A 26,751-nucleotide genomic window follows, 5' to 3' on the forward strand; every position below is an offset into this window, starting at 1 on the left:
GTGTAGGCGGGCATATTTGGAAAAGGATGAGCGCGTGCGCTAAGGGGATCACCGTAACATCGGGGTCTTAATATAGCATAATGGAGCTGCTTTAATGCTATTTTGGCTTCAGGATGGCGAATTAAAAGGCCGTCATTCCATAGGAGGCAGCCGTCATTCCGCGTCACGTGACATATTTCCGAGAGTAGGGGTGTAGGCGGGCATATTTGGAAAAGGATGAGCGCGTGCGCTATGGGGATCACCGTAACATCGGGGTCTTAATATCGCATAATGGAGCTATTTGAATGCTATTTTGGCTTCAGGATGGCGAATTAAAAGGCCGTCATTCCATAGGATGCAGCCGTCATTCCGCGTCAGGTGACATGTTTACGAGAGTAGGGGTGTAGGCGGACATATTTGGAAAAGGATGAGCGCGTGCGCTATGGGGATCACCGTAACATCGGGGTCTTAATATCGCATAATGGAGCTGCTTTAATGCTATTTTGGCTTCAGGATGGCGAATTAAAAGGCCGTCATTCCATAGGATGCAGCCGTCATTCCGCGTCACGTGACATATTTCCGAGAGTAGGGGTGTAGGCGGGCATATTTGGAAAAGGATGAGCGCGTGCGCTGTGGGGATCACCGTAACATCTGGGTCTTAATATCGCATAATGGAGCTGCTTTAATGCTATTTTGGCTACAGGATGGCGAATTAAAAGGCCGTCATTCCATAGGATGCAGCCGTCATTCCGCGTCATTCTGCATGTAAAATATGTGTAATGGTCTTAGCAAGAAGTATACCAAAAATATAGTTGATATGTGCAATAATTTCAGAAATATTAATATAAAAGTCATTTTCTCCCATTATAGTCAATTGGCATTTCTTATCTGCAGACAACACTGTCATTCCACTGTGCTATTTTAATGCTATTTTGGCTTCAGGATGGCGAATTAAAAGGCCGTCATTCCATAGGATGCAGCCGTCATTCCGCGTCAGGTGACATGTTTACGAGAGTAGGGGTGTAGGCGGGCATATTTGGAAAAGGATGAGCGCGTGCGCTATGGGGATCACCGTAACATCGGGGTCTTAATATCGCATAATGGAGCTATTTTAATGCTATTTTGGCTTCAGGATGGCGAATTAAAAGGCCGTCATTCCATAGGACGCAGCCGTCATTCCGCATCAGGTGACATGTTTACGAGAGTAGGGGTGTAGGCGGGCATATTTGGAAAAGGAAGAGCGCGTGCGCTATGGGGATCACCGTAACATCGGGGTGTTAATATCGCATAATGGAGCTATTTGAATGCTATTTTGGCTTCAGGATGGCGAATTAAAAGGCCGTCATTCCATAGGAGGCAGCCGTCATTCCGCGTCATTCTGCATGTAAAATATGTGTAATTGTCTTAGCAAGAAGTATACCAAAAATATAGTTGATATGTGCAATAATTTCAGAAATATTAATATAAAAGTAATTTTCTCCCATTATAGTCAATTGGCATTCCTTATCTGCAGACAACACTGTCATTCCACTGTCATTCCTTTTAGTACATAAAATGGGGCGAGGGGGGGGGGGGCAAACCAACCCACTGCACTCTATAGTTGCTATCCCGGCATGATACTGACTGGATGGAGGTAGGAGGTGAAGCTGCTACAAGTGCAGACTCTGAAACCTAGCAGCGGCGCCAGCAGTGTGCGGCTGCCGCTGATTGTACAAACATAATCATTGCGCGTCCATCAGCCACACACTGGCTGCACATGAAGCGGCTTTGCCTCCTACCTCCGTTGTCTGTCCTTCATCATCCCTCCTTGCAGCAGCCACAGTGACTCCTATAGAGGGGCTGGCTGCCCATAGTTCCAGGGCTGCCATGAGGGAGTACTGTATCATGCTCAGGATCATTTCTATACTACCCTCCCCACTGTCAGACACTGTGCAGGGCAGCATGGAAGCTCCTGCACAACAGGAAGAGGCAGCGATGAGCAGTCCACAGAAGCCCCGCCCCCGCCCTAGTACATCCAGCAGCACGTATCCCATCCATGATCCAGCAAGTGTGTAGATTCCTCACCACCACAATCTGCAGTGCGCATGGATTTGGGACAGACAGGAGGAGATGGAGGGTGACTTCTGCTGCACAGATAAGGTAAGAGTGAGTCACTGTGCAGTGTCAGGCTGCTTCCACCCATCCCCCCAGTTAAGTAATCTTCTTCCAGGGCTTCATTCATGATTCATGAGGGGTCTTTTATCAGGCACAAAACAATACTGTAGTTTGTGTAGGGATCTCAGGCCCTGTGTTTTGCATTTCTCTACCCCCCTCAGTTTCACCCTGCATCTATCTTTTCCCTTCCTACTGCTCTGTGTCTCTCCGTCCCCATCCTACCGCCCCACGTCTCTCCGTCCCATCCTACCACCCCGCGTCTCTCCATCCCCATCCTACCGCCCTGCGTCTTTCCGTCCCCATCCTACCGCCCCGCGTCTCTCCGCCCCATCCTACCGCCCTGCGTCTCTCCGCCCCATCCTACCGCCCTGCGTCTCTCCGCCCCATCCTACCGACCACGTCTCTCCGCCCCATCCTACCGCCCTGCGTCTCTCCGCCCCATCCTACCGCCCTGCGTCTCTCCGCCCCATCCTACCACCCCACGTCTCTCCGTCCCATCCTACCACCCCGCGTCTCTCCATCCCCATCCTACCGCCCTGCGTCTCTCCGTCCCATCCTACCACCCCGCGTCTCTCCGTCCCATCCTACCACCCCGCGTCTCTCCATCCCCATCCCACCGCCCTGCGTCTTTCCGTCCCCATCCTACCGTCCTGCGTCTCTCCGCCCCATCCTACCGCCCTGCGTCTCTCCGCCCCATCCTACCGACCACGTCTCTCCGTCCCATCCTACCGCCCTGCGTCTCTCCGCCCTGCGTCTTTCCATCCCCATCCTACCATCCTGCGTCTCTCTGCCTTCACTTACACAGCACCTCCCCGCTACTGCGGGGGCTGCGGGGTTATTGTTATGCCACTGCCCCTAACCTCCCTGACATCAGCCTTTAACCCCTTGGGTGATATGCCCGGAAATTTTCCGCAGCGTGCTATCCCAGAAAATTTCCGGGCATACCACTTTGCATTAGGGGCAAGCCAGTGGTTCCTCCAGCGTTGTCCATAAATTTTTTCAAGATGATTTTTGTTATAAATAAAATCAACTGTTTAATGCAGTAGTAATACTGCGCTGTATATACTGTACGTACCTAATGTGTTTTTAATGAAGTGGTTCCTACATGATCTTTGTACAGCTTTGACACCATACGTGATGTACCATTTATGGGTCCCGCCTAGTACATTTAACCTAAAATATATATATTTTTTGTGAGCCGGATGGCTCCCCGACAGTCGGGATTCCGACAGTCATTACTCCGACGTCGGAATCCCGACTGCTCCCTCGTGGGGGTCTACAACCCCCATAGAGGAAGAATAATATAGGCGGCGAGCGCAGCGAGCCCCCAAGGGGCTTCATTGCGCTCCCCACGCTGTGCAGTCGGGATTCCGACATCTGACTAATGACTGTCGGAATCCCGACTGTCGGGTTTTTATACCACACCCATATTATTTTATCCCAGTTACTGATACTTGGTAGCCGTGGGCCAGCAGCTTCTTCTCTAACTGTTCAGTCATGTATATGTAACGCAGAGTTGCCTACCCTCCCGGAATGGCTGGGAAGGTCCCGAAAATCGTGTCCCCCTCCCAGGCCCCTCGGACAGGTGGGCAACCCTCCTAGATACCGGCAGACCCCCGCATTTTCCCGGTGGCAGATTTTACATTTAAAATGGTCGGCGGAGGGGGTGGGGCTAAATATGGAAATCACCGTTATTTAGCCCTGCCCCTTCCTCAGAGACCCACAAATTGCAGGATTTGCATTACTGGGGGCAGGGACTAATGATCTCTCCATCAGCCCCGCCCCCAGAAGTGCTGCTGACAGTCTCCTCTCCAGGGTTCTCCCGGAGAGGAGACTGTAAAAGTCGGCAACCCTGATGTAACGTCAGATGCTTTGCCAGCAGGGAGGGTGACATGAATCTACGTTCTGTGATTGTCCCACGACAGACAGTGGCCAATGATGATCCGCGTATCCAACTACAGAAGGAATCGCGCACGGTGCTAGTTGTCTGATATATAAATATACGCCGATCATTTTCTGTATTTATATACCAGTAACCTGTATTATGCAGTTCTACATTTCTACATCAGGTCATTTGTGGCTCTCAGTTTGGATGTGGATCACAGTCTGCAGGAATTAGGTTGACATGCACAAGGTCGACATGGTGGTTGAATATCGGCCACAGAATCCCAATCGGCAGCAACAACACCGTCCTTGGAATCCTGACATCAGTGGAGATGCCAGCTCCGGAATCCCGACCATAAGTACAGTATGTGAGGAGTTGTAGGCCGAGGGGTTTAGTACAGGCCTGATTAAAGGTTCCAGGTGCCCTGCGCTAATACACATGTAGCTCACTTTGTAACCCTGCTAAACACACGTGTATGAGAGCTCAGGGACTCGCCAGTCATACGGCCCATGTGCATGTATGTAGCATAAGTGTGCGCACCCCCTAATTAGCGGCACAACCCCGCAAGGGTCCACATATCGCTATCGCTATGGCCCCTACACATTGCCAGATCAGGGCAGCAATAGCCGTGCTTTATGGCAGCCTGATCCCATGGCATGCCTTGAGGAATATACACCTGGTATGGAAACAAGTTGGTGAGGAGGGATTACCAGAGCGCTGTTATAGGGTGTACACACGGTGCAATATACTTTCTATTCAGTCCCGAATAAATTGGATCGGATTGAATGTTGCGAGTACACATTCGATTTAGACTGTAAAGTACAGATCTGTACTATATAGTCTTGCCGCACAGTCTATTTTTCTATTCGATTTCGATGCCACTGTGCCGTGTATTGGGGATCGAATGAAAATCGAATACATTAAATTTCTATTTGATTTGAAGCAAAATCGAATAGCAAAATAGACATACAGCGCGCCCCCTGGGAAATGGAGCCTTCCTCACCGTCGCTCTTGCCGCCCCGAACACCCCCGTCCCAGTTCAGTGAAGCCCCTGCCGCCGGTGCTCGCCAGCGGGGAGGGTCTGGCAAGCTCCAGCCAAGGATGGCAGAGGCTCCATCTGTAATCAAACCGTATGCACGCCCTATTAGACTCTGAGCCTGGCGGGTAACCTGCCGGGTAACCTGGGGGCACCTGATGTACTGTACATGTTACTGTTGTGATTACGTTACCTTTTTCTATAGTAGACTATGCAACTAGTGAGAGTCCAATTCACTCCTGCACTTTATGTTTTTATTCTTCTGCACTTTATTAAATAGATTTCTCCATTTGTTTCATAGGAGTTGTTGCTGAATGGTGACGGTGTGATTCCCAATATTGGCCTCATCCGAATAGGGTGTAATCCTCTCTGTGGATGCGCAATTGTCAGCCATAAAACATAGCGCATGTCCTCTGGTAGGAGACTCCACCTGACCTGCTTGGGGTTGTACTTAGAATGATGCTGTTATACACTATGGCAGTGGCTCCCGAACATCATGGCGCCCTAGATAATCACATGCTTTTTGCGTCACCCCGAGACCAAAGGTTTCCTATTGAGATATTTCTTCAAAGAATATGAAGTAATTTGTGTTTATATGTCATTCTTAGGTTCTTCTGTCTGTCCACACATCTGGATTTTCCTATCACAATGACCATAAATAATTGAAGTTTTTCCTGGACCCCCAACCAAAGTCACCCCTGAAAGTGTCCTGAGGCCCCCAGGGGGCCACGGCACACAGTTTGGGAACCACTGCACTAGGGAGTTTTGCTTCTCCTCTCTTGGAGCGTCTAAGATCGGGGGAATGATATCGCTGAAGATTACATTTTGCAGAATTAAATTGCAGGACATTTTATCAAGCTAGTGCTGACAGATGCTTTGGTGTAATTGTTCCCATAGTGTGCCCAGGGCTGTGTACGCAGCTTTACCAAATGTTGGCCAGTAATGTGAGCATTGTATAGCGGGGCGGGGACAGGATAATCCGACACAGATTTTCAGGACCGTTTTACAGAGCCGCGGTGGCCAATTTGTTCATTCTGAAGGTTATCCAGATAAGGAACGGTCACTAGGTCGACGACATATATTGGGTCGGCCATTGAAGGTCAACAACCTCAAAAGGTTGACATGGGTCTAGGTCGACAGGGTCATTAGGTCGACACAAGAATTAGGTCAACATGGGGAAGGTCGACAGCTGACATGTGCCGACATGTGGATTTTCATGCCCTACCATCCACTAATAAAATAGTGTGCCAAGCGTAACGAGGCACCGTGCCCGAAGTATGGTGAGCACAGCCAGCCATGCGAGGGGACGCGATGCACCGATACGGTGTCCATGTCCACTGTGTCGACCTTTTGAAAACCCCATATCGACCTTTTGAGTTTTATTGTAGATCTAGACCAAGAATAGTAATATAATATTAGGACAGAACAAGGGTGACATGTACATTAAATACGGGGTTTATAGGCAACTTGTAATCCCTGTGGACAGATTGCCAGACTCCAATGTCCAGAAAGCCGATCTGCTTCATTGTGCGGACACTGAGGTCTGTGGGAACCTGATACTAATCCTGACCACCCGACTAATTCATTCAGAGTATTGGTTCAAGTTTGGGTCACATCAAGAATCACAGTACTGTAATAGTACGTCTGCAAGTATCCCAACACCCCATATTCCATTTGTTATGGCATTGTGTATTCCTGGAATTAGAAATGTATTCACATCACAGGATGAGAGATCACGCTCTTAAGGCTGCATAATATATGTAATATAGGAGCAATAAATAAACCAGAGAAATAAGGGTGATGGGTACAATAGATAGAATTTATTATAAAAAGAAGTTGTACAAATATTGAGAGAGAATGTAAACTTCCAGCAGATGTTATTTCAATAATAAAAGATCTGTGAGTAGCGATGTCTTCTACCATCCTGGACAGGGGGCGTTCCATGCTGCAGTATGCAGGGGACAGAGGACCTTGGCTCCAGCACATTGGATCTGGCAGTACTGTCAGCTGCCCACAAACATCTATGGGACCAGGGCATGCGCAAATATACTGGTTTCTAGGGTCTGCATAACTCATTATTTTGTATACACTGAAGCCTATTTAGCAAGATGTCAATTTATTAATTGCTGCAGGAGATAATAAACTACAGATCCCAGGGTAAACTGGCACTTGTGGTTCTCTAGTTGTATTGATATAAATACACATGCAAAAGTGTTTTTTATTTTTCTAATAAAATGTTTATTTACTCAAGGCATACAGAAGTATACAGACACTGCCCGCTTGCCTCTGTGACATCACAAGTTGGAGAGAGACAGAAGTTGGCTGGTTGACACTAATGATAAAGTTGGTTAGGTATGTGGAGCAGCACAGAACATAAAAGTTGGATGGTTGGAGGAAAGTTAGGGCTCATACACACTAGGCGCTTTTGAGCTCAATGTTGCCACTTTTTCCATTTTGAGCTACTTTTAACTCAAAATCTCCTAGTGTGTATGGGCAGGCAATGAGCGGTGAGCGCTGATGTACCACAATCCTTCACCCTGTATAACAGGATGAGTGGGAGACTATGGAAAGTCATTTCAACTCCTCTTTCTGCCAGCACTGCTTGCTTGTTGCGTCCCATTACCCATAACCTCCTTTTCTCTATCTGCCACCCCCGCCTGCTTTCTGTGTCCCATTCCCCATTACCTCCTCTGCTCTCTCTGCCACCACCACCTGCTTTCTGAGTTCCATTTCCCTTCACCTACTGTCTCTGCTGCCACCGCCTGCTTTCTTCATCCCATTTGGTCACCTCCTCTCCTCTCTCTACTGCCATCACCTGCTTCCTACTTCCTATTCTCCTATCACTTCCTCTCCTCTCTCTCTGCTGACACCACCTGCTTTCTGCATTCAATTCCCCATAGCCTCCTCTTCTCCCTCTGCTGCAAACAGCCTGCTTTCTGCATCCCATTGCCCAACACATCCTCTCCCCTCTATACTACTACTGCCTGCATTATTTGTCCTATTCCCTGTCACCACCTCTCTCTGCTGCACCACCTGCTTTCTGCATCCCATTACCAGTCAGCTCCTCTCCTCTCTCTGCTACTTCCACCTGCTTTCTGCGTTCCATTCCCCTCCTCTCCTCTATGCCACCACTGCCTGCTTTCTGCATCCCATTCCCCAACACTTCCTCTCCTCTCTCTGCTGCCACCACCTGCTTTCTGCATTCCATTCCCCAACACTTCCTCTCCTCTCTCTGCTGCCACCACTGCCTGCTCTCTGCATCCCATTCCCCAACGCTTCCTCTCCTCTCTCTGCTGCCACCACCTGCTTTCTGCATTCCATTCCTCTCCTCTCTCTGCTGCCACCACTGCCTGCTCTCTGCATCACATTCCCCAACACTTCCTCTCCTCTCTCTGCTGCCACCACCTGCTTTCTGCATTCCATTCCTCTCCTCTCTCTGCTGCCACCACTGCCTGCTCTCTGCATCACATTCCCCAACACTTCCTCTCCTCTCTCTGCTGCCACCACCTGCTTTCTGCCTTCCCTTACCAGTCAGCTCCTCTCCTCTCTCTGCTACTGCCTGCATTCTGCATCCCATTCCCCTCTTCTCCTCTATGCCACCACTTCCTTCTTTATGCATACTATTCCCTGTCACCTATCCTCTCTCTGCTAACACACCTGCTTTCTGCATTCAATTCTCAGTCGCCACCCCTTCTTCCTCTGCTGCCACTGCCTGCTTTCTGCATCCCATTACCAGTCAGCTCCTCTCCTCTCTCTGCTACTTCCACCTGCTTTCTGCATTCCATTCCCCTCCTCTCCTCTATGCCACCACTGCCTGCTTTCTGCATCCCATTCCCCAACACTTCCTCTCCTCTCTCTCTGCTGCCACCACCTGCTTTCTGCCTTCCCTTTTCAGTCAGCTCCTCTCCTCTCTCTGCTACTGCCTGCATTCTGCATCCCATTCCCCTCTTCTCCTCTATGCCACCACTTCCTTCTTTATGCATACTATTCCCTGTCACCTATCCTCTCTCTGCTAACACACCTGCTTTCTGCATTCAATTCTCAGTCGCCACCCCTTCTTCCTCTGCTGCCACTGCCTGCTTTCTGCATCCCATTACCAGTCAGCTCCTCTCCTCTCTCTGCTACTTCCACCTGCTTTCTGCGTTCCATTCCCCTCCTCTCCTCTATGCCACCACTGCCTGCTTTCTGCATCCCATTCCCCAACACTTCCTCTCCTCTCTCTGCTGCCACCACCTGCTTTCTGCATTCCATTCCCCAACACTTCCTCTCCTCTCTCTGCTGCCACCACTGCCTGCTCTCTGCATCCCATTCCCCAACGCTTCCTCTCCTCTCTCTGCTGCCACCACCTGCTTTCTGCATTCCATTCCTCTCCTCTCTCTGCTGCCACCACTGCCTGCTCTCTGCATCCCATTCCCCAACACTTCCTCTCCTCTCTCTGCTGCCACCACCTGCTTTCTGCATTCCATTCCTCTCCTCTCTCTGCTGCCACCACTGCCTGCTCTCTGCATCACATTCCCCAACACTTCCTCTCCTCTCTCTGCTGCCACCACCTGCTTTCTGCCTTCCCTTACCAGTCAGCTCCTCTCCTCTCTCTGCTACTGCCTGCATTCTGCATCCCATTCCCCTCTTCTCCTCTATGCCACCACTTCCTTCTTTATGCATACTATTCCCTGTCACCTATCCTCTCTCTGCTAACACACCTGCTTTCTGCATTCAATTCTCAGTCGCCACCCCTTCTTCCTCTGCTGCCACTGCCTGCTTTCTGCATCCCATTACCAGTCAGCTCCTCTCCTCTCTCTGCTACTTCCACCTGCTTTCTGCGTTCCATTCCCCTCCTCTCCTCTATGCCACCACTGCCTGCTTTCTGCATCCCATTCCCCAACACTTCCTCTCCTCTCTCTGCTGCCACCACCTGCTTTCTGCATTCCATTCCCCAACACTTCCTCTCCTCTCTCTGCTGCCACCACTGCCTGCTCTCTGCATCCCATTCCCCAACGCTTCCTCTCCTCTCTCTGCTGCCACCACCTGCTTTCTGCATTCCATTCCTCTCCTCTCTCTGCTGCCACCACTGCCTGCTCTCTGCATCCCATTCCCCAACACTTCCTCTCCTCTCTCTGCTGCCACCACCTGCTTTCTGCATTCCATTCCTCTCCTCTCTCTGCTGCCACCACTGCCTGCTCTCTGCATCACATTCCCCAACACTTCCTCTCCTCTCTCTGCTGCCACCACCTGCTTTCTGCCTTCCCTTACCAGTCAGCTCCTCTCCTCTCTCTGCTACTGCCTGCATTCTGCATCCCATTCCCCTCTTCTCCTCTATGCCACCACTTCCTTCTTTATGCATACTATTCCCTGTCACCTATCCTCTCTCTGCTAACACACCTGCTTTCTGCATTCAATTCTCAGTCGCCACCCCTTCTTCCTCTGCTGCCACTGCCTGCTTTCTGCATCCCATTACCAGTCAGCTCCTCTCCTCTCTCTGCTACTTCCACCTGCTTTCTGCGTTCCATTCCCCTCCTCTCCTCTATGCCACCACTGCCTGCTTTCTGCATCCCATTCCCCAACACTTCCTCTCCTCTCTCTGCTGCCACCACCTGCTTTCTGCATTCCATTCCCCAACACTTCCTCTCCTCTCTCTGCTGCCACCACTGCCTGCTCTCTGCATCCCATTCCCCAACGCTTCCTCTCCTCTCTCTGCTGCCACCACCTGCTTTCTGCCTTCCCTTTCCAGTCAGCTCCTCTCCTCTCTCTGCTACTGCCTGCATTCTGCATCCCATTCCCCTCTTCTCCTCTATGCCACCACTTCCTTCTTTATGCATACTATTCTCTGTCACCTATCCTCTCTCTGCTAACACACCTGCTTTCTGCATTCCATTCCCTAATACTTCCTCTCCTCTGTTAGTTTATTGTTACATAATACAACATCACAAATATAAAAAAAAAAAAAACTGGCCTCCAACCGTCCTCACTAGCCAGACCATCACACGCCTTTATTGTGTTGGTGTATCATGAAAAAATAAACGGACACAAAAATATAAGACCTCCTGTCTTTGCTGCCACAGCCTGCTTCATCCCTTTCCCCATCACCTCCTCTCTTCTCTCTGCTGCCACTTCCTGCTCTCTACATCCCAGTCAGTCACCCTCTCTCATCTCTCTGCCTGCTTTCTTCATCCCGTTGCTCGTCACATCCACTCCACTCTTTACTTCAAACCACCTGCTTCCTACTTCCTATTCCCCTTCACCTACTGTCTCTGCTGCCACTGCCTGTATTCTGTGTCTCATTCACGTCACCTCTTCTCCTCTCTCTATTGCCACCGCCTGCTTCCTACATCCTATTCCCCTTCACCTACTGTCTCTGCTGCCACTGCCTGTATTCTGTGTCTCATTCACGTCACCTCCTCTCTCTATTGCCACCGCCTGCTTCCTACATCCTATTCCCCTTCACCTACTGTCTCTGCTGCCATTGCCTGTATTCTGTGTCCCATTCACTGTTGCCTCCTCTTTGCTGCCACCACCTGGTCCCTGTATCCCATTCACAGTCACATACTGTCTTTGCTGCCACCGCCTGTGTTCTTCATCCCATTCCATCACCTCCTCTTCCCTCTCTGCTGCCACTGCCTGCTTCCTGCATTCCATTCCCCATCACCTACTGTCTCTGCTGCCACCGCCTGCTTTCTTCCTCCCATTCAGTCACCTCATCTCCTCTCTCTACTGCCACTGCCTGCTTCCTGCATCTAATTCCCCATCACCTACTGTCTCTGCTGCCACTGCCTGCTTTCTTCATCCCTTTCCCCTCACCTCCTCTATCCTCTCACCCTCCACCGCCTGCTTTCTTTATGCCTTTCCACATCACCTATCCTATAAAAAAGTATACTAAAATAAAAGTAGTAAAATGTATGTTGATTTCTAGACTTGTATATTTAATGTTGTATATCTTCACTATAATTTCAATAAACTTTTATGATTAAAACAAATATTACATTGTAAATTCTCCATCACCTCCTGTCTCTGCTGCCACCTTTCTTCATCCCATTCCTATCCTCTTCTTTCTATGCTGCCACCGCCTGTAATTCTGCACCCCATTCCTCACCACCTTTGCGGCCACCGCCTGCTTCATCTCTTTCCCCATCACCACCTCTCTTCACTCTACTGCCACCGCCTGCATTTTTCATCCCATTCTGTCACCTCCTCTCATCTATTTACTGCCACCGCCTGCTTCCTGCATCCCATTCCCCATCACCTCATGTCTCTGATGCCACCTCCTGCTTTCTTCATCCCTTTCCTGTCTCCTGCTTTCTTCCATTCCATTCCATCACCTCCTCTCCTCTCTCTGCTGCCACTGCCTGCTTCCTGTGTCCCATTCCCTGTCACCTTTTGCCTCTGCTGCCACCACCTGCTTTCTGCATCCTATTCCATATGTCTTCCTCTATGCTTTCTGCTGCTGCCCCCTACTTTCTGCATCCAGTTTCCCATTACTTTCTCTCTCTGCCACCACTGCCCCTTTCTAGCCATGTTTTGTGTTTTTTTTTTTTTTTTCCATAATACAACATCACAAAAATATTGAAATGAATAAAAAAAAAACCTGGCCTCCATCCGTTCCCCCTCTAGCCAAACCATCACACGCCTTTATTGTGTTGTTGTATCATGAAAAAATAAACTGACACAAATATATTAAACCTGCTGCCACCGCCTGCTTCTTCCCTGTCCCCATCACCTCCTCTCTTCTCTCTGCTACCACGGCCTGTTCTCTATCTATCATCTACCTGTCTATCTATCTACTTACTATCTGTCTATCTATCTACCCACTATCTATCTACCCACTATCTATCTATCTATCTACCCACTATCTATCTATCTATCTATCTGCCCTCGTGAAAGTCACCAATGACCTGCTGTCAGCCAAATCCAAGGGTCACTTCTCCCTGCTTATCCTTTTGGACCTATCTGCTGCCTTTGACACTGTGGATCACCTTCTCCTCCTCCACACACTCCAAAACATTGGCCTCTCTGGCACAGTCTTCAACTGGTTTTCCTCTTACCTCTTCAACCGTTCCTTCTCAGTCTCTGCCTCTGGCTCCACCTCACCACCTTCTATCCTTCCTGTCGGGGTCCCTCAGGGTTCCGTCCTTGGCCCCCTTCTGTTCTCTCTGTACACCTCCTCTCTGGGTGCACTCATTAACTCCTTTGGCTTCCAATATCACCTCTATGCGGATGACACCCAAATCTACCTCTCCTCTCCTGATCTGTCCCCCACTGTTTTCTCTCAAGTTTCCAACTGCCTTTCTGCCATCTCCACCTGGATGTCTGGATGATCTTTCCCCCAACCAGAGCTATGCCCCCTACTAATATCTCTATCACTGTTAACAACACCATCATCTCCCCCGTTCCCCAACTCTGCTTGACTCCTCCCTCTCCTTTGCACCCCACATCCAAGCCCTGGACCATTCTTGCCGGTTCCAGTTACGCAACATTGCTCGCATCAGGCCCTTTCTCTCACAGAGTGCAACTAAGCTGATCATCCACTCATTGGTCATCTCACGGCTTGACTTCTGTAATGCTCTCCTCATCGGCCTCGCTCAATCCCAACTGGCTCCTCTCCAATCTGTCCTCAATGCTGCAGCCAGGCTTATCTTCCTCTCCCGCCGCTCTAATTCTGCCACTCCCCTTCAACATAATCTGCACTGGCTTCCATTCCCCTAAAGAATCCTCTTCAAACACCTCACACTCACATACAGGGCCATCTCTAATTCCGTTGCTCCATATATCTCTAACCTCATCTCCATTCATACACCCTCCCGCCCTCTACGGTCGGCTGACGACTGTCGTCTCTCCTCCACCCTGATCACTGCTTCCCATGCTAGAGTACAGGACTTTCCCTGTGCTGCACCCCTTCAGTGGAACGCACTCCCTCGCTCTATTAGACTCTCCCCGACCTTGCAAAGCTTCAAACGGGCACTGAAAACTCACCTATTCATCAAAGCATACCCTTCCACTGCATAAACTAGCTGGTTCTTTGACCCCTTGCCTGTTTACATCCTGCTATCTAACCACCACCCACTCGCTTGCACCTCTTGTAATCTGTCTGTCTCCCCTTCCTACAAGATTGTAAGCTCCTCCGAGTAGGGCCCTCCTGTTGTCAAAGCCCACTTCTCTTCACATTTCACTCACCGCTCTCCTATACTCCAACACTCAGTGACCATCTTTGTCCGCATACTCCTCTCCATCATTGGCATCAAGCCTCTAGTTGTAGGTTGATTGAGTCCTCACTACTTACATTTAAGCTGTAATGTGTATTGATCTGTGGCGCTCTTTATTTGTACTGTATTTTTAAGAAAAAAAACCTGGCCTCCATCCGTTCCCCCTCTAGCCAGACCATCACACGCCTTTATTGTGTTGTTGTATCATGAAAAAATAAACTGACACAAAAATATTAAACCTGCTGCCACCGCCTGCTTCATCCCTGTCCCCATCACCTCCTCTCTTCTCTCTGCTGCTACAGCCTGTTCTCTACATCCCATTTAGTCACCTACTCTCCTCTTTACTGCCACTGCCTGCTTCCTGCGTCCCACTCCCCTTCACCTACTGTCTGTTGCCACCGCCTGCTTTCTTCATCCCATTCTGTCAGCTCCTCTCTCTACTGCCACCACCTGTTTCCTACATCCTATTCCCCTTCACCTACTGTCTCTGCTGCCACCGTTTGTTTTCTGTGTCCCATTCACCGTCACCTCCACTCTTTGCTGCCACCATCTGCTTCCTGTGTCCCATCCCCTGCCACCTACTGTCCCTGCTGCCACCGCCTGCTTTCTTTGTCCCATTCAGTCACCTCCTCTCCTCTCTCTACTGCTGTCACCTGCTTCCTGCATCCCATTTCCCGTAACCTACTGTCTCTGCTGCCACCGCGTGCTTTCTTCATCCCTTTCCACATCACGTCCTCTCTTCTGCCACCGCCTACTTTCTGCATCCAGTTTCCCATCACTTTTCTCTGCACCAATGCCAATTTCTAGCCATGTTTTGGGTTACTTTATTTTTTCATAATACAACATCATAAAAATATTAAAATGTAAAGAAAAAAAAAAAACCTGTCCTCCATCTGTCCTCACTAGCCAGACCATCACTCGCCTTTATTGTGTTGTTGTATCATGAAAAAATAAACTGACACAAAAATATTAGACCTCCTGTCTTTGCTGCCACAGCCTGCTTCATCCCTTTACCCATCACTTCCTCTCTTCTCTCTGCTGCCACTTCCTGCTCTCTACATCCCAGTCAGTCACCTACTCTGCTCTCTCTGCCTGCTTTCTTCATCCCGTTGCTCGTCACATCCACTCCACGCTTTACTTCAAACCACCTGCTTCCTACTTCCTATTCCCCTTCACCTACTGTCTCTGCTGCCACTGCCTGTATTCTGTGTCTCATTCACGTCACCTCTTCTCCTCTCTCTATTGCCACCGCCTGCTTCCTACATCCTATTCCCCTTCACCTACTGCCTCTGCTGCCATTGCCTGTATTCTGTGTCCCATTCACTGTTGCCTCCTCTTTGCTGCCACCACCTGGTCCCTGTATCCCATTCACAGTCACATACTGTCTTTGCTACCACCGCCTGCGTTCTTCATCCCATTCCATCACCTCCTCTTCCCTCTCTGCTGCCACTGCCTGCTTCCTGCATTCCATTCCCCATCACCTACTGTCTCTGCTGCCACCGCCTGCTTCCTGCATTCCATTCCCCATCACCTACTGTCTCTGCTGCCACCGCCTGCTTTCTTCCTCCCATTCAGTCACCTCATCTCCTCTCTCTACTGCCACTGCCTGCTTCCTGCATCTAATTCCCCAGCACCTACTGTCTCTGCTGCCACCGCCTGCTTCCTGCATTCCATTCCCCATCACCTACTGTCTCTGCTGCCACCGCATGCTTTCTTCCTCCCATTCAGTCACCTCCTCTCCTCTCTCTACTGCCACTGCCTGCTTCCTGCATCTAATTCCCCAGCACCTACTGTCTCTGCTGCCACCGCCTGCTTTCTTCATCCCTTTCCCCTCACCTCCTCTATCCTCTCACCCTCCACCGCCTGCTTTCTTTATGCCTTTCCACATCACCTATCCTATAAAAAAGTATACTAAAATAAAAGTAGTAAAATGTATGTTGATTTCTAGACTTGTATATTTAATTTTGTATATCTTCACTATAATTTCAATAAACTTTTATGATTAAAACAAATATTACATTGTAAATTCTCCATCACCTCCTGTCTCTGCTGCCACCTTTCTTCATCCCATTCCTATCCTCTTCTTTCTATTCTGCCACCGCCTGTAATTCTGCACCCCATTCCGCACCACCTTTGCTGCCACCGCCTGCTTCATCTCTTTCCCCATCACCACCTCTCTTCACTCTACTGCCACCGCCTGCATTATTTATCCCATTCTGTCACCTCCTCTCCTCTATTTACTGCCACCGCCTGCTTCCTGCATCCCATTCCCCATCACCTCATGTCTCTGATGCCACCTCCTGCTTTCTTCATCCCTTTCCTCTTCTTTCCTTTCTATCCTGCCACCGCCTATATTCTGCATCTTATTCCCCATCCCCTCGTCTCTTTTGCTGCCACCTCCTGCTTTTTTCATCCCTTTCCATCACCTCCTCTCCTTTATTTTCCGCCACTGCCTGCATTCTGCCTCCTTCTGCATCCTTTTCCCATAATGCTCCTACCAGCGTCACCATCAAATACAAAGGTCTTATACTACTTGACCCGTGTGTAGACTTTGCCACTGTAGATGACACTCATTCAAATGCTGCCACTGCCTGTACTCTGCGTGCCATTCCCTGTCACCTAGTGTCTCTGCTGCCACCGCCTGCTTTCTTCATTCCATTCCATCACCTCCTCTCCTCTCTCTGCTGCCACTGCCTGCTTCCTGTGTCCCATTCCCTGTTACCTGCTGTCTCTGCTGCCACCACCTGCTTTCTGCATCCTATTCCCTATGTCTTCCTCTATGCTTTCTGCTGCTGCCCCCTACTTTCTGCATCCAGTTTCCCATTACCTTCTTTCTCTGCCACCACTGCCCCTTTCTAGCCATGTTTTGTGGGGTTTTTTTTTTTTTCATAATACAACATCACAAAAATATTGAAATTAATTTAAAAAAAAACCTGGCCTCCATCCGTTCCCCCTCTAGCCAGACCATCACACGCCTTTATTGTGTTGTTGTATCATGAAAAAATAAACTGACACAAAAATATTAAACCTGCTGCCACCGCCTGCTTCATCCCTGTCCCCATCACCTCCTCTCTTCTCTCTGCTGCCACGGCCTGTTCTCTATCATCTACCTGTCTATCTATCTACTTACTATCTGTCTATCTATCTACCCACTATCTATCTATCTATCTATCTATCTAGTTATCTATTCATCCACTATCTATCTATCTATCTATCTAATCATCCACTATCTATTTATTTATCCGCTATCTATTTATTCATCATCTATCTATCTATCTATCCACTATCTATTTCTCCACTTTCTATCTCATTATATATCTCACTCTAATATATGTCTTCACTATAATTTCTTATAACTTTTATGCTTAAATTTTATTTTTCTGCCACCGCCTGCTTCATCTCTTCCGTCACCTCCTCTCTTCTCTCAACCTCCACTGACTGCTTTCTTTATCACATCTATCTATCTATCTATCTATCTATCTATCTATCTATCTATCTATCTATCTATCTATCTATCTATCTATCTATCTTGCTATCTATTCATCCACTATCTATTTATTTATCCACTCTCTATCTCACTATATATCTCACTCTACTATATCTTTTCCAGTGGTGTAGCTGGGTCCACGGCGCCCTGAGCAAGGGCATGTTTTGCGCCCCCCAACACACACAATTCCCCCCCCCCCCCATTTGTAGTAGGTGGGACTCTTGCGCGGCGAAAAGGGGGCGCGGACTAACATTATACCACACACCGTAATGCCCACTACACATTAAGCCACACACCGTAATTCCCACTACACATTAAGCAACACACATTAATGACCACTACACACTATGCCACAAACTGTACTGCCCATTACACAATATGCCACACATTGTTGAATGTAATGTCCCCAGTACTCCTGCTTATAAATGTAATGCCAACAATAGTGCACCTTTCACAATGCCCCTCAAAAGTGCCACTTACATTTTGTTCCCAGTCCAGCCAGGCCACCCAACATTCGCTGCCTTCAATGCTGCTGTGGTGATGGGAGGAGAGCAGAGCAGCTACACAGAGTAGAGATGTGTTGCAGCTGTCTCTTTTGCTCGGTGTGGGGGGGGGAGTGGGGGAGAAAAGAGGCAGCTTCCCTGCTCCGTGCTGCTGCCAGCGGGGGGTCCGTCGCCAGGGGGACAGTGTTGGGGGAGAAAGGAGGGAAGAAGCCGCTTCTGCTCCCTGGTGGGAGGCAGCTTCCATCTTTTTGGCAGCAGCGGGGGCACAGTGCGGTAACAGTGCGGGACACATTACTCCAACCTACATGGGAGTTGAAGCTCCGGAGGTGGACTCCCGGCCGACACATGTCTGTGTACCGGGGGAGCTGGGGCAGCGTGCGCAATTTGTGTACATCAAGTGTGCGGCCCGCCTATGTCAGTGTCAGGGGCGGACCCATCCGCCGCTGTCACTGTTGGGGGCGTGCCCCAACTGTGGAGATCCTGGGCTTCCTTCCGTCCCCTGAAGTCTCCCTTGCTTGCATTCATGCACACTGGGCTGACTGGCTGTTTTAGCAGGGAGGGGGAGCCGGCGGCAGAGCTCCGGCGCCAGGAGACATGTCTGCGCCCGGAGCTGGTGCGCCGCCGGCTCCACCCTAGCTACGCCTCTGATCTTTTCACTATAATTTCTTATAACTTATATGCTTAAAAAAATTCAAATAAATTTACATTTTTTTCTGCCACCGCCTGCTTCATCTCTTCCATCTCCTACTCTTCTCTCTACTGCCACGCCTGCATTTTGCATCCAATTCTGTCACCTCCTCTATTTACTGCCACCGCCTGCTTCCTGCGTCTAATTCCCCCTCCTCGCCTCTCCTTTCTATGCTGCCACCGCCTATATTCTGCGCCTCATTCTGTCGCCTCCTCTCTTTTGCTGTAACGTCCTGCTTTCTTCATCCCATTACTCTCCTTTCTTTGCCACCACCACCTGCTTTCTGCCTCCTTCTGCATCCTATTCCCAAACTGCTCTTACCAGTGTCACCATCAAATGCAAAGGTCTTATACTACTTGACCTGTGTGTAGCCTTTGCCACTATAGATGACACTCATTCAAATGCTGCCACTGCCTGTTGTCTACGTACCAGTCTCCGTCACCTAGTGTCTCTGCTGCCACCGGCTGTTTTCTTCATTCCATTCCATCACCTCCTCTCTTCTGTCTACTGTCACCGCCTGCTTCCTGTGTCCCATTCCCTGTCACCTGCTGTCTCTGCTGCCACCACCTGCTTTCTGCATCCTATTCCCTATGTCTTTCTCTATGCATTCTGTTGCTGCCCCCAACTTTCTGCATCCAGTTTCCCATGACCTTCTCTCTCTGCCACTTCTGCCTCTTTCTAGCCATGTTTTGTGTTGTTGTTTTTTTTCATAATACAACATCACAAAAATATTGAAATTAAGAAAAAAAAAAACCTGGCCTCCATCCGTTTCCCCCTCTAGCCAGACCATCACACGCCTTTATTGTGTTGTTGTATCATGAAAAAATAAACTGACACAAAAATATGAAACCTGCTGCCACCGCCTGCTTCATCCCTGTCCCCATCACCTCCTCTCTTCTCTCTGCTGCTACAGCCTGCTCTCTACATCCCATTTAGTCACTAACTCTACTCTTTACTGCCACTGCCTGCTTCCTGCGTCCCACTCCCCTTCACCTACTGTCTGTTGCCACCGCTTCTTTCTTCATCCCATTCTGTCAGCTCCTCTCTCTACTGCCACCACCTGTTTCCTACATCCTATTCCCCTTCACCTACTGTCTCTGCTGCCACCGTTTGTTTTCTGTGTCCCATTCACCGTCACCTCCACTCTTTGCTGCCACCATCTGCTTCCTGTGTCCCATCCCCTGCCACCTACTGTCCCTGCTGCCACCGCCTGCTTTCTTTGTCCCATTCAGTCACCTCCTCTCTCTACTTCCGTCACCTGCTTCCTGCATCCCATTTCCCGTAACCTACTGTCTCTGCTGCCACCGCGTGCTTTCTTCATCCCTTTCCACATCACGTCCTCTCTTCTGTCAACCTTCACCTCCTGCTTTCTTTATCGCATTCCCCTATCTACCTACTATCTATCTATCTATCTACTCACTATCTATCTATCTATCTATTCATCCATCCACTATCTATTTATCCACTCTCTATCTCATTATATATCTTACACTAATATGTCTTCACTATAATTTCTTATACTTTATATGCTTAACATTTTTTTTGCTGCCACCCCCTGCTTCATCTCTTCCGTCACCTCCTCTCTTCTCTTAACCTCCACTCCTTGCTTTCTTTATCGCATCTATCTAGTCATCCACTATCTATTTATATATTTATTCACTCTATATCTCACTATATATCTCACTCTACTATATCTTTTCACTATAATTTCTTATAACTTATATGCTTAAAATTTTTTTTGATGCCACCGCCTGCTTCATCTCTTCCGTCACCTACTCTCTTCTCTCAACCTCCACCGCCTGCTTTCTTTATTGCATTCCCCAATCTATCTATTCATCCCCTATCTATTTATTTATTCACTCTATATCTCAATATATATTTCACACTACTATATCTTTTCACTATAATTTCTTATAATTTATATGCTTAAAAATGTTTTCCTGATATATAGCCTCCAATTATCACCTGTTTGGGGGTGCCCTCCGCTCCTGATACCTCCACCCAACCTCCTAAGAACCTCTGGAGAGGGGAGACAGCGACTGCAGACCCGGGGTCCCCTCTGACGGTGATTTGATGATCGCGGCCTAGTCCGCGGCAGAAGCCGGGGCCTAAATTTGTTGCCGCGGCTGACACGCGAGCTCCAGTACCGCTCGGCAGCTCCAGAGAAGCGGGGAAGTGTCCCAAAAGACTCCTCATAGCCTCCCCGGGTGAGCGGACACCTGCCCAGACCCCAGGAGACCCCTTGGAGAGACCCCTGGATTATATATTTTACTGCAAGCTTGGTGCCCGCAGCTATCTCACCTTGCCGTTCAGCCCTTGGCACTGGGGGAGCTGTAAGGGTCTCGCTGGTTGGAGGCAGCGGAGTCGGGGCGGTCGCTTGCGGCCGCTTGCGGATTGCGGCCTACTCGCCCGTGGGAGCCGGGGCCTGGTGTGCGTGCAAACCAGGGGACGGGTGGGACCCGTCCTCCAGGCGGGAGAGTGCGCCGGGTGTACAGAGGGCGGAGAGCCTGCTCCGGACACCTGGGGGCAGCCTGGGGCATCTCTCCAGGGCTGAGTGTCTGGAGCGGCAGCGGGCGGATGCTTGCTGGCTGAGGCCTACACAGAAGCCAGGACCCAGGGTGATGGAGGCCTTCATTTTGACTATTATGGCGTCAGTGCTGAGGGGGAACTACCCTGAAAATATCCAGCAGGACCACCGGTGAGTCTCTACCTACAATAGCCGACCTTACTTGGAGCAAGTTGTGGATAAGCCACATACAATCTATCACCCCCCTGCAGTGGGATCCCATAGGCAGGAGAGCAAGGTTGAAGACTATTGTCCAGAGGAGCCCAATACGAATAACAGGGTCTGAGGAAGTCCCCAGAAAGTGTCTTCTTCCCGGGCAACGGCACCTCCATTCTTAGAGATAATATGTAATCCCACCATGGCTCTTTAAAGTGGGGGCACCGGATGTCTCTTAGACACTTCAATGATTTGTACTTTTGAGGCACACTTAATGTAATCCTGCCAGGGGCCTGCAATTTTTCTATTCTCCTATCCACCCTGCTTCATCAGATTGTCTTGCCTATCTCACTTCTGTAATCATTACTAACATAATGCCGTCTAGGCGTCAGAAAGATGTACCGGGGACTTCTAAATCTTCTTTCTTCAAACACCCGTCCCCAATCCAGGGGATTAAACCCAAGTCTCAACAAAAGCTTCCAATATCTAACGCCTTCAAACACCCGTCCCCAATCCAGGGGATTAAACCCAAGTCTCCAGTCCCAGCATCTCAACAAAAGCTTCCAATATCTAACGCCTCCTCTGAACCCATTCCGGCACCCACTTCTCCTATTCCCAACATGGGAGACAACGACCCACTAACAATTGGTGCCATGAAACCACTGCTGCAGGCTTTCAAAGCAGACATCTCGCAGGAACTCAAAGCAACTTTTCAATCATACCAGCAATCTATTGACGCTGTGGAGCAACGGGTTGATCACCTAGAAACTAAAATGGGGGAGGTGGTGAAATCCCACAATGAGCTGATTGTCTTACATGAAGAATTACAGGAGGAGAATGCCATTCTACGTGGCAAGCTGTGTGACCTGGAGAACAGGTCACGCCGCAGAAACAATCTCAAGATCAGAGGGATTCCAGAGTCGGTTACTTCGGAAAACCTAGTGCAATTCGTAACTGACACATTCACAAAATCCTACCCACGGTACACGTGTCTGATTTCCTCTTGGATTGCATTTATCGTATCCCTAAGGCTAAAATCGCTCCGCAGGGAGCCCTCCGAGACACTTTGACGAGGTTCCATAACTTCCACATAAAATAGCGTGTTCTGCGAGCAGCGAGATCTTCAGACGACTCTGAATCAATTTTGGGGGACTTACAGTTCTTTGCAAATTTCTCCGCTTCTACCCTGGCTATGAGACGGTCTTTCGCACCAATCACCAGATCCCTAAATAATGTAGACATCCCCTATCGTCGGGGCTTCCCGACAAAACTGATAGTGAGACGTAATGAGACCATAACCATTATCACATCTCCATCAGAAGATTCTAGCGGATTGGAACATTACCCTTTGCACGCCTTCTACCAACAGCTAGCCTCCATTTGGTGGCTCGTGCTGGGGCGGGGTGTGGAATACCATCCGTTTAAATGTTCGGTAGTGGACATGGTCTGGGCCTTCCCACCTGCCTCGGTCGGAGGATTCACCACTGGAGAGTTATTAGTGTATCTATGCTTATTAATATAGTTATGTTTAGCATGTCTTATACTCTTGTTCACTCACATCCTTCATTTCCTCTTACGATGGACTGCAATATTTTCTCATGTCCTTGAGTAGGTTGTCCTAGAAGCTCAGGGCGGATAGGCACCCGGGACTTTGCATGTTACAATAATATGATTTAATGGCCCATACCCACCCATCCACAATTTGCTAAATCACTGATGTGCCGTTTATATTTATATTTGCATCATTGTGTACATTACACCTATTGTCGAGACTCTTCGGTGCACCATTGTACTAATACCCACGCCCCTATGTGCTGCCAACCTGGGCGGCCTTTTCAAACATCCGTACGGTGTCTCTTTCTTTGTTTCTTTCCCACACTGTATTTTTCCTACCCTACCGGGCTGTTAGCCCAATGTCTACCCCTTTTAATCTCATTCCTGAATTATCACCCCTTATGCAACACTCATACAGCATTTAGGTACACTGGATTTAACACTATAAGTCTTCGATGTACAATATTGGACCTAGTCTTAATGCTCTTGAATATTTAGCGAGGTTTTTGATGCGCATTTTGCTTGTAGTTCCCGAGCTGTTTTGGTCCAAGAGGTCTGGAATACTTATTATGCCTATGGTACTCCTAAAGCTATGGTATAGGTTTACTTATGACCCCAAATAAGCCTAAAATATTGTCTCTGAATGTCAAGGGCCTAAATTCCCCCAATAAGCGGAAAATGGCGTTGACGCATTTCACTATAATTAAGCCCACATTGTGGCAGTCCAAGAGACACATTTCCCCGCCTCTGCCCCACCTCGCTTTTATAATAATAAATTTTCACATTGCATCACAGCCAATGGCCCGAATAAGAAGGCTGGAGTGGCCCTTCTTTTTTCACATAGGTGCAATTTTTCACTCGCACAACAGATTGCAGATCCAGAAGGACGGTATCTAATAGTTATGGGAAAAATTGACGATAGTTCAGTTACTCTTGCAACTGCTTACGCCCAAACACTAAACAAATCCCATTTATACGAAAATTTTGCTTGACTCTCCACTCGTCATATAAAGGTTCGTTGATTTACTGGGGGATTTCAATTTAGTTCTTGATCCTAACATGGACAAATCAAAGCCCCGGTCTAGACCAGCTGTGCCCCCTAAGAGAACCCAATCACAAGCGTTCCAGTGCATTTTATGTGAGTTTGGCCTTTATGATGTGTGGAGAGCGAGGAATCCTAGTGGCAGGGATTACACTTTTTATTCTGCAGTCCATAGATCCTTTTCTAGGATTGACTTGTTTCATTCGGATGGGAGGGCCCTCCAGCAGATTGAGTCTGCGGATATACTGCCGATCGCATGGTCTGATCCTTCAGCTATATCGCTTACCTGGGATTTTCTGTTTAATCAAATTGCCCCCCAGACCCTGGAGATTGGCTGGGTACCTACTATCTGAGAGAGACTCTAAAGCCCTAATTGATAAATCCCTTGACCTCTTTCTTGCTACTAATTCTCCTTCTGAGACCTCCCTTTTCACACACTGGTGTACATTGAAAGCTGTTCTTAGGGGATCCTTTATTCAAGCGGCGGTGCAACATAGGAAGAAGTTCAATAAGAAACGTGAGGAAACAGAAGCCAAGTTGCTAGACCTAGAGCATAAACCTAAACTAGACCCTACTAACCGTTCTTTGTACAGGGAGCTTCTCAGGACAAGAGATGTGTGGAATACTCTCTCTATGTCTGAGGTATGAAAAAACGTATTTAGGATGAAGCAGACATTTTATTCTCAAGGAGACATTGCAGGTAGATTGTTAGTGAGAAAACTAAGAGGGAAACAAGCGTTGGAACGCACTAAGCAAATTACTAACTTGAAGGGAATCACGGTAACAGATCCTCTAGATATTGCCAATTCTTTCGCAGAATATTATGCATCATCATATAACCTCTAAGTGTATCGAACATTCTCACATACTAGTTTCTACTAGACGATCATGGCTAACCCTAGTGGCGAAGACATCAGAAATCACTCTCCCTTCCCCCGATCTGTCCCTTGTGGGATAGGCCCATATGATTCCAGACCTGTCACTGGACCTGTGGATAGCTCGGGGTATATTGACATTCGACTCCCTCCTTAAAGAGGGCACTTTAATCCCTTCTCCATTCCCACCAAGCATTTTTACAAATATTTTCAGGTACGACATTGGCTGCAGAGCACGAGCCCCTCTCCACATAAAGTAGTACCTTTGCCCAAATTCATCTCCCATAGATTTGCAAGATTGACCACTAGAGGCTCCATAACCTGGTGCTATAACCTACTTACAGACCCACAACAGCCTAATAACTTGAATTTTCAAGGTAAATGGGAACGAGATTTGCAGGTTTCGTTATCCGAAGCTGAATGGAAAACAGTTTACTACAATTGTTTCCATATATCTAAATGCCAATCGCACATAGAACAATATTACAAATTGACCCATAGAATAAACCTTACCCCTGCCCTCCTACATTCTATGTGGCTATCTACTGATAGCATATGCTGGAGACAGTGTGGGGGAGTGGGAACATTGTATCATATATTCTGGTCATGTCCAAACCTGAAGGGAATGTGGGACAAAGTATTTTCGCTACTCTCGGACATATCGGGGTTTGTCATATGTCCACATCCGAAGATAGCACTATTTCATCTATTTCCAGACCACATCCATAAAGATGGTCATTATGTGAATCTTAATCTCTACCAAACTATTTCTGGCTAGTCACTGGCAGACTCCTATAGTTCCTACGATCTTAACTATCAAAGAAGCGGTACACGACCATTACCGGTTTGAAACAGAGGTTTCTGCTTGCGCCATATCTTCTCTGTCCCCATCGGCAAAGACGGCCTGGATGGCATATAAATTGTCCAAACCTACCTTAGATTTCTAGCCTAGATTTTATATATTATGATAACCTTTTCTTATCTGTCTAGAAATTGTCATGTCTCTTTTCTCAATGCTGTATGTAATGCATTATCTTTATACCTGTACCTACTTATTGTTAGGATCCGCGAGAGAGGCCTCCCCCGCCGCCCGGCGGTCTCCCGGCAGCACGTCCCGGCTGTTGCTAGGCAACCGGGATGCCGCTGCGTGACGATGCCGGCGGGTGGGGACAGAGTTAAGAGCTGCACAAGCAGCTTCCGCCGCCGCCTGGCGATTTCCCGGCAGTGCGTCCCGGCGGTTGCCAGGCAACCAGGATGCCGCTCCGTGATGACGCCGGCGGGCGGAGATAGGACAGGGAACAGGGTATCGACGCTTCCTTCCCTGCCGCAGCGGTTGCCTAGGCGACGGGGGACGCCAGGCGGCCGCGGGAAGGAAGGGGTAAATACTCAGCTGCGTCCAAGCCTTATATAGGGCTGCAGGTCAGGCATTGGCTGCATGCATTATTTAAACTCCTGCTGGTCACTGGTCAGACGCCGGTTATAGTTCTGACCTTCACAGTCCAGAGTGTTCCCAGTTCCTGAGGCTTGTCCTGCCTGTCAAGCTCGGTTGCCTGTCCAGTGGGTTCAACCCAGCATTCAGCGATCCAGCCCTGATCCTGTGTCATCCTCCGCTCAGTAGTATTCCTGTTTTCC

At 48.8% G+C, this 26,751-nt stretch overlaps 1 protein-coding gene across 3 annotated transcripts in view; it reads left to right on the forward strand.

The window, feature by feature from the left end:
* The window catches only part of LOC146056227 (uncharacterized), a 97,123-nt gene that overhangs the window by 14,036 nt on the left and 56,336 nt on the right, over window positions 1-26,751 (forward strand). The window contains exons 2-5 of one of the 3 annotated variants that reach the window (XM_083168357.1): window positions 1,904-2,118; window positions 4,203-4,381; window positions 5,356-5,470; window positions 7,306-7,406. The gene's annotated coding sequence lies outside the window, so the exon portion shown is untranslated. Of the gene's footprint in view, window positions 1-1,548; window positions 2,119-4,107; window positions 4,382-5,355; window positions 5,471-7,305; window positions 7,407-26,751 lie in introns of those variants that run through there. The other 2 variants (XM_083168356.1, XM_083168358.1) reach the window with 2 other exon arrangements.

The sequence above is a fragment of the Crinia signifera genome, unplaced genomic scaffold (genome assembly GCF_055691185.1).
Source record: "Crinia signifera unplaced genomic scaffold, ASM5569118v1 HAP2_SCAFFOLD_76, whole genome shotgun sequence".
In the NCBI taxonomy this organism is placed as follows: domain Eukaryota; kingdom Metazoa; phylum Chordata; class Amphibia; order Anura; family Myobatrachidae; genus Crinia; species Crinia signifera.